We start from the raw sequence: 8,843 nt of genomic DNA, 5'->3' as shown, positions 1-8,843 counted from the left end.
TTTTTCTGCCTCAGACACTGAATCTCCCCTAGCTGTTGTCTTAATTTTTTTATTCTTTTTATCCCTACTAAATAACCTGAAAAATGGCTATATTTGCCTTTTTGTTGTTTTATTACATTTTAAATAGTAAGGTCCTGTTCCTGTAAGTAGCTTATTAATCTGTAATACAGCTTCATTAGCTATTTCAGGACCATGGAGCCTTTTGATAATCTCATGAAAATTAAGTTTTTGCCACCAATGTTGCTCATAGAGAATTTTTTTTTATATGAGTTTAGGGAGATCAGACCCTCTGATGCTCTTCTATGACTACAGGTCATACTTATTTCTTAAGCTAAGCATCCCAACACTCTTTAATCAACTCCCATAGATTCAAATACCACCTAAGTAGTCAAAAGTCCTCAATTCATGAGTCTTCCCCCAGGGGTCTTCGTGACCTCCTACTGGGAATCTCAACTTACATGTCACACATTCAATATGTCCTAAGTGACAAATCATATTCCCTCCAATAGTGTCCCCCTCTCTTATTTTTTGATATAATGTAACATCAAGGCTAAAAAAGGTTAGGGATTATCCATGTCTCTTGTTCTTTATATATACTCTATGAAGAAGTTATTTTTCCTAGGCTTCTAAATGTCTCAGACCTCCATTCTTTTAACTTATTCTACAGTTTTTGGATGTATTGTTTTTCCCTATATAACTCAACATCTTATAACTGGCCATCATTATTACCTCCTACAGCCTCCATTCTAAAATCACTCTCAGCTGGGATCCTTCAAGGGTATCGCACACACTGGAAGACAATCAACTTAGCTTAGCTGTAAAAGTATTCTGTACCTGCCTACATTTTCAACCTCATGTTTTATCAATATTTTACTCTTAACTTGTATTTTCCCCATCGTGAACATAGTGAACGTGGTCTTCAAAAGATACGATGGAATTTTCTAGACAGTTTGGCTTTGCACACATGGTTGACTTGGGTCAGAATTGACTCTCTTCCAAGAAACTCCTAGTAAACCTTTTAAGATTCAATTCAAGGGCTAAAGCCTCAGGGAAGCCTTGCCCATCTCTGTAGGACCAATGGTGAGGAAGGAGGATCATCCACAGAAAGTAAATCAAATATTTAAGCTAAGTATTTTACTAGAGAAGAGATTCTATGAGGTAATTATTTGGGCATTCTTACACCAATGTCTTTAATATTGTATGTGTAAATTTTAATAACTGTGGTAGGCAAAATAGTGACTCTACCCCTTCAAAGTTTCCTCATCCTACTTCCAAGAATTTACAACTATAAGCTATATGGCAAAGGGAAATTAAGTTTGGAGATGGAATTGGGGTTGGTACTCAACCTTAAGGTTTAAAGAGAAAGGAAATATGACTAAGGGAGAATGGTTTTAAAGATAAGGGCCAAGGAATGTAAGAGACCACTAGGTAATAAAAAGAGGAAAAGAATAAATTCCTCCTTAGAACCTCTGGCTAGAAATATAGCCCTGACTTTTTGGACCAGTGAAGGCTGTTTTGGATTTAAGACTGGAGAAATGTATGATCAGTTTGTATTGTTTAAGCCACTAAGTTAGAGGCAGTTTGTTACAGTAGCCCTAGAGAATGAACACTATTCTCACCACCTTTCTGACATTTTAATTTCTCGCACTGGACATAAAAATTGTGGACAATATGTTATTAGAAAAATAATTAGGAAAAAAATGGGAAACAAATTAAAATTTGAAAAGCCAGAAAATAGCCATCAAAAGAAAGCAAAAATAACCAGAAACCTTAGTTTTTAATGACATTTAACAATTTTTATAATGTGTCTATAAAGACAAAATGAAAACCAGTAAACTTGTAGAAAATTTTCAAATAGGTGACACTGTTTCATATAATACATGTTTCTCTAAATTATGAACGGTTAAAAACCAATTCCTAGAAAATTGATGTATTAGGTACAATGAAAATAGAAAGGTAGGGTTTATTTTCAAAGTGATCCACTTTTATATTTTCAATCTGTCTGTCTGTTGTCCCTCTTTATCTTGCTTTTGAACTTGACAGATGCCCTAAGGGGACTAGTACACATTTAAGGCCCCAAATTCTTGCCAAAAAATCTTTTAGTTTCTCTGAGCCCTAATCATGGAGACCTCCAGAGAAAGGTGTAACCTTCTTTCTTTAAATACCTTGGAGAAGATGTGGCTGCAGAAGTTGTTTGATTTTAGTTTCTTCACTTTCCAAAGTCCTCACTTTTTATTTTTTCAGCATCTCTTCAAAGCTCCAAATATTATTTCTGTATTTTTTGTATTGTTTTGTTTTGTACTTTTCCTGTTGATCTGATGAGAGCACTTATCTCCAGTTATTCAACATTACCTAAAAGTAGAAACACCTCCAATTTGAAAATGTTTCAAAATAATTTTTACCTCATGCAAATTTTCTGGTGTCATTTCCAGTCGTAAAACCACTAAACAGGGAGGAGAAGGATTTGGGATAGAAGGTAAATGTGATGAGATTCCAAACATGATACTATGAAAAGTTTCCACATTGGATACTTTGGCAATGTAGTTATATTTAGAAAGGAGCACTATTTATAGGCTACCTGCCATTTCAAAATATCAGAGAGTAACTATAAGAAGATACAAGTGGGCCAGTTTGTCAAGCAACATTTTTTTGTTAATTACTATTTTTCAGTCCTATTGTCCTGGTCCTTCTCTTTTTCACTGATAGTCTTAATTGCCAGTTACATTTCTTTTTAATTAGAAGGAAAAATAGCATATCTTTTAGTTGGAAGAATGCAAATATAATAAATTAGCTTACAAGATTCTTCTTATTAAAAAAGCTTAAAGATATAATAACTAATTCACTCTGTACTCAATAGTGCTTATAGAAAATGAGAAAATTCACATAGTAAAGAAAAGCATATAACATAAAGTAAGTGTTTATATTCCATCCCCTTTTACCCTCTCCTGTTTCAAGTTCTTTCCGAAGCTTATCGGTATTGCCCTTTTTCCTTGGTAATTTTTTACAGAGAAATAAAAAAGAAGAAGAAGTATACTATGCTTTAAAATTTTCTTCAGAAAGGAAAGTGTCATACATTCAATTACTTAATAAAATAACTGGAAGATTTATTCAAACAACACATATTTTTTTGAGTGTCCATCGTGTGCTTGAAATTGAATTTTAATTTTTCAGTTGCCACTTTATGACTTGCTTTCTATTACTATGTTTCAAGTATTATTTTAAAACACTGAGGATTTATCAGTGCACAAGGCTAATAAATCTTGATTAAATGAAGCTTACATTCCCCTGGTGGGAAGGGCAGACAATAAATGAGTAAACCAATAAAGCAAACCATAACGTCAGCTACGAGAACTGTACGGATAATATGAAGTTTGATAGAATAGACCAGGGCCAATTATGGTAAAATGTTTGGGAACGGCCTCTCTGACATAGTAACATCTAAGCTGGGATATAAAAAGTGCTAGCCTCATAAGAACTAGAGGAAATGTATTTCTGGTACAGAAAAGAGTAACCAAAATAATCTCTGGTTTGAGAATGAGTCTGATGTTTCATGTACATGTAATAGAAAAACTCCATGGTAACAGGTAGCTAAAAAGCAGTGAGCCTGAGATGGTTGGAGAGTGAGATGGTGGAGATCACAGTTTGGTACTATGGAAGGGGCCAAAGAGTGCAAAGGCCGAGAGAAAATATCTGTACAGCGGAGGAGGAAGGTGGAGACCTGACCCAGGTCTCTGCATGTGGAATTCAACAGCAGATTTTTGCACAGCGCTGGGCTTCATTTACACAGGCTAAGACTTCTTAGCCTTACAAGGCCTAGCAGAGGGCACCTGCGGTGGGACTAAGGGCAGAACCCAGATACCCGAGGTCCTGCAGTTTTGTAAAATTTTGGAGTGTCTGCTCTTTAGGTGGAAGGATGGATTTTGCTGAGCTTCTCAGGTATTCAGGGACAGAAACATAAGAGCAGGACAGTGACAGCAGAGAGAAGACTAGTCCCTAGAACAATATTTAGAAAATATTTTCTATAAAGAGCCAGATAGTAAACAATTTTGCCTGTGTCTGTCACATATTCAACTTTTTTTTTTTTTTTTTTTTGCAAGCCTCTATCAATGTAAAAAACATTCTTAGCTGTGGGCTGTGCAAAGCCGACCTGTGAATTTTGGTATCTAGACATAGTTTGTCACCCAGTACTTAGTGCAAGAACTATATTCTTAGAGCCTAAGAGAGATCTACCTTTACAAACCACCTACTTATGCATAGAGATCATCAAATCATGCATCAGCTTATCAGAAATCAATGTCTTTAAACATAATATATTTTATACTCACTATTGTGTATCATTAACAATGTGACACATAAACTAAAAAACATGTGTAAAACCAGCAAAAGGTGACCCACAATTTTAAAAAGGGTGGGAAAGCCAATAGACTGATGGCAAAATTACACAGATGTTGAAATTAGCAGGCAGGAATCTAAAACATCTATTACAAATATGTTCGAGGGTTTAAGAAAAAGGATGGTCATATTGAGTGAACATATGGGGAATCTCAGCAGAGAAATAAAACTATTTAAAAAGTTCCAAATTTAAATTTGAGAACTAGAATGTAAAATGTGGAAAATGGAAAATCTGCTAGATGAACTTAACATCAAATTGGAGACATCATAGTAAAGGGTTACTGGTCTGAAATAAATAAATAAATAAAAATGATCTAATATGAACAGCAGAAACACGAGACTGAAAAATAAACAGAACCACCATGGCAGGTGGTGCATTATTAGGCAGTACAATTACGTAAAATTGGAGTCTCAGATGAAGAAGAATACCTAATGAAGTAGAAAAAAATACCCTGTCTAAGAGGAAGCATACTTCCAAAGAGGAAAACCATCACGCAAATGCTAGTTGACTTCTTAAAAAAAAAAAAAAACAGTGGAGGCCAAAATACAGAAGTTGATAAATTCAAAAAGTCAATGAAAGAAAGAATAAGATCTATCAATCCAGAATTCTAGATCCAGAGATGATAACTTTAAAATAATTTAAAAAATTATTTTCAAATAATTTTAAAAATTGAGATAAAGCTAAAAGATTTCCCAATGGCAAAATGTCAAGCACATTCTTCAGGATAAAAACAGATAGAAAATAGGATCTATGCAAAAGAATAAAGAGCAATGAATGTGGAGAATACATCCTCAAGTATAAATATATCACTGGATTTTTCTCCTTTTGATATCTTTACAAAATGACAGAGCCCTAAAAAATCCACTTAAGTTAGAGTAAGTCTATAAAAGCCTTTCTTTGTTAATAATTAAAATTAAAATATCTGGAAAAAATACAGAAAGGAACTATTGAGGACTTTAAAAATGTCAATAAGCAGGTGCATTGTGAAGGGAAGATAAAACAAAGAAGCAACCTCTACAGGAGTGAATTATCTATTTGGTTTTATTTATTCAATATTCTACTGCAGCTTCACAGAGCAGGTGCCCCACAGAGATGAAAGGTAAAAAATGTTCAGATAGAAAATCAAGAAAAATTCCATTTTTCTGGCCAGAGAAATCTGGAAAAAGAACCTCTGTTAACTGGAAAAGTAATAGGAGAGTGTATCAATTTGATTTTTATCTTATACTTTTAAGGATTTGGAATATAGAAAACAAAATTAAATTCAAAGAAAGTAGATAAAAGTAAATGAAATTAAGCAATAGAGAAAATCAATTAAATGAAATGTTTTTTTTTTTTTTTAAGAAGCAGGATGAGAAAATAAAGAAGGCTCAAATTACCAATGTAAGAAATACAATATGCCCTATATGTGTGGAAGTTATAATAAGGATATACTAGAGACAGTTTTATATCAACTTATTATAACTTAGATGAAATAGATAAATTACTTAAAAGAGAAAATGCCAAAGGTTACAAAAGAGAAAAAAATGGTGAATATTCTAAATCTGTTAAGCAAATTGAATTTTTAGTTTAAAATCTTCCAAAGAAGATTTTTAATGGCAAATTCCACCACTGATTTAAAGAATAAATAATAGCCATTCCATACAATTAATTTTAGAAAGCAAAAGTAGAGGGAACAATTTCTATTCACTATTCTGATACTAAACAGACACAAAAGTCATAAGAAAACTGCTGACCAAAATTTCTGTGTACATTCAAGTAAGCATTTTTACAAAATATTTATAAAAACATTGCAATTCTGAAAAAAAATATACCATGACAATGTAGGTTTTTATCCCTGGAGTTCAAGGGTTGTTTAGCATAAAAAAGATCTATTAATAATGATTCATCATATCAAAATTCATACTAAAATATGAATGCAGTCATCTCAATATGTGTAGAAAAATATTTGACAGCACTTAACATACATTCATGATAAAATTTGTCAATAAATTAGAATTGAAATCCCTCAACTAAACTCTCAAATTGATAAAGTCCATCTATAACACTAAGCTGATAATATAGTAGTTAAAGATCAAAGAATGAAATATTTCCTCCCTCCGTTTGGAAGTAAGAATTCTTACTGTCTACATTTCTCTTCATTATAGTGGAAGATTTAGCAAGGAGAATAAGGCAGGATAAAGAAACAAAAGGCATCCAGAGGGGTTTGGAGACAAGCTGGATCAGAGACATCAGCTGCCAGATCATCTTGGAAAGAAAAAGTTGTAGATAAAAAACAAACCAAGATAAACTGGGTAAAATTCTGAGGGAAAAGTGCCAAAACCTACTGGAACGAAAAAGCGCCAGTTGCTCCAAATGAGAAGAAATCAAGGCACTAAGTCAAGAAGTATGAAAAATCAGAGTGAAAGGAACCCACCCCCAAAGGGGTATGCCAGTCTCTCGTAACAGCGCCCAAGGAAAATGAAAATATTGAATTATAGATAAACTATTCCGATTATGCATTATAAGCTCAATGAAATGAAAGAGAACTATGAATCACTGAAGAACAAATTACAGATGAAATGAACAAATGGAAACATATATGTGTTATTCTCACGGATCACTAGACCAACATTGTTAAAATGTCCATACTACCAAAAGTGATTTACAGATTCGGTGCATCCCTCATCAAAAACCAATGTCATCTTTCACAGATTAGGAAAAAAAATACTTCTGTGCTTCATCTGGAACCAGAAAAGAGCACAAATAGCCAAAGCAATTTTAAACAAAAAACAAAACTGTATTGCCATATTGCCAGACTTCAAACTACGACGAGACTATAGGAACCACAACAGCATAGTATTGGTACAAAAATAGAGAAGCCCACAGAACAATGGAACAGGACAGAGAACCCAGACATAAAACCACCCACATTCAGCTAAGTAATATTTGACAAAGCAGGCAACAAAATACACGGGGGAAGAAGACCTGTAAATGGGGCTGGGAAAATCAGGTGGCCACAGGCAGAAAAATGAAACAAGACCTATATCACCCACCAATCATGAAAAGTGATTGATTAATTAATTAATTAAATATAGATAGAAGACTTACATGTAAGATATGAAACCATGAGAATTCTAGAAGAAAATGTACAAAAAACTCTTCTAGATGTTAATCCAGGCAACGAATTCACATCAAGACCCTAATGACAATTACAGCAACAACAAAGATAAATAAGTAGGACTTGATTATATTAAACACTTTCTGGGTGGCTAAGGAAATAATCAATGGAGTAAATAGACAACCTGTAGGATTGGAGAAAATATTTGCAAACTATACATCTGCTAAAGGGCCTATAGTCAACATCTACGCAAAACTCAAACAGATAAGCAAGAAAACAAACAGACCCATCAAAAAAATAGACAAAAGAAATGAACAGAAGTTTTTCAAAGAAAGATATATAAATGGTTAATAAACTTATAAAAAATGCTCAATGTCAATAAGAATCACCTTACCTCTGTTAGAATGGCTTTTACTAAAACATCTCAAAACAACAGATGCTGGCATGAATGCAGAGAGTAGTGAATGCTCACACACTGTTAGCGGGACTACACATTAGTATAACTATTATGGAAAACAGTATGGAGATACCTCAGAGAACTATATGTAGACCTACCTTTCCATCCAGCAATCCCACTACCTAAGTATTTACCTAAAGGAAAGTAAGTAATTTTATTAAAAAGACATCTGCACTAGAACGTTTATTATAACACAATTTACAGTTGCAAATATGTGGAATCAATCCAAGTGCCCCCCAATTGATAAGAGGATTAACACAATATGGTATATGTGTACGGTAGAGTACTACTCATCCATAAAAAAGTGAATTAGGGGGCAGCACCTGTGGCTCAAAGGGGTAGGGTGCCGGCCCCATATGCCAGAGGTGGTAGGTTCAAACCCAGCCCTGGCCAAAAACCACACACACACACACACAAAAAAAATAAATAAAAAAAAAAAAAGTGAATTAGTACCTTTTGCCATAATTTTGATGGAATTGGAAATCATTACCCTAAGAGAAGTATTTAAAGATCGGATAAAAGAAAACCACAGGCATTTGCTGCTCTATTGGAACTAACCTATGAGGACACGTATACTTCCCATTAGGGAAGCAAAACTCAGTGGAAATCAAGGAGCAGAGGGATAGAAGAGGATGGACAAAAATCTACCTAGCCAATACAATGAATACTGTTTAGGTGATGGGCACACTTATAGCTGTGACTCAAGCATTAGAAAAGCCATCCATGTAACCAAAACATTTGTACCCTCTTAATATTTTGAAATTAAAAATAATGCATCAATATTGGAAAAGAAGAAAAATAATTGATTCTCTTTATATAATGTATTATTGTTTACAAAGAAGAATCTTAAGAAATCTCTAATAACGGCTACTAGAATAGATTAATTCAACAACTTT

The 8,843-nt window shown here is 33.7% G+C and overlaps 1 pseudogene; it reads right to left on the bottom strand.

Annotated features, from left to right (window-relative positions):
• Positions 1–2,501, bottom strand: part of LOC100960775 — a 7,612-nt pseudogene extending 5,111 nt beyond the window's left edge.
• Between the last annotated feature and the right edge of the window lie 6,342 nt (positions 2,502–8,843).

This window comes from Otolemur garnettii, unplaced genomic scaffold (assembly GCF_000181295.1).
Source record: "Otolemur garnettii isolate 467f Iridium unplaced genomic scaffold, OtoGar3 scaffold00024, whole genome shotgun sequence".
NCBI classification, from domain to species: domain Eukaryota; kingdom Metazoa; phylum Chordata; class Mammalia; order Primates; family Galagidae; genus Otolemur; species Otolemur garnettii.
Note: the sequence above shows the minus strand (reverse complement) of the source record. Positions and strands in the feature narration are given on the sequence as shown.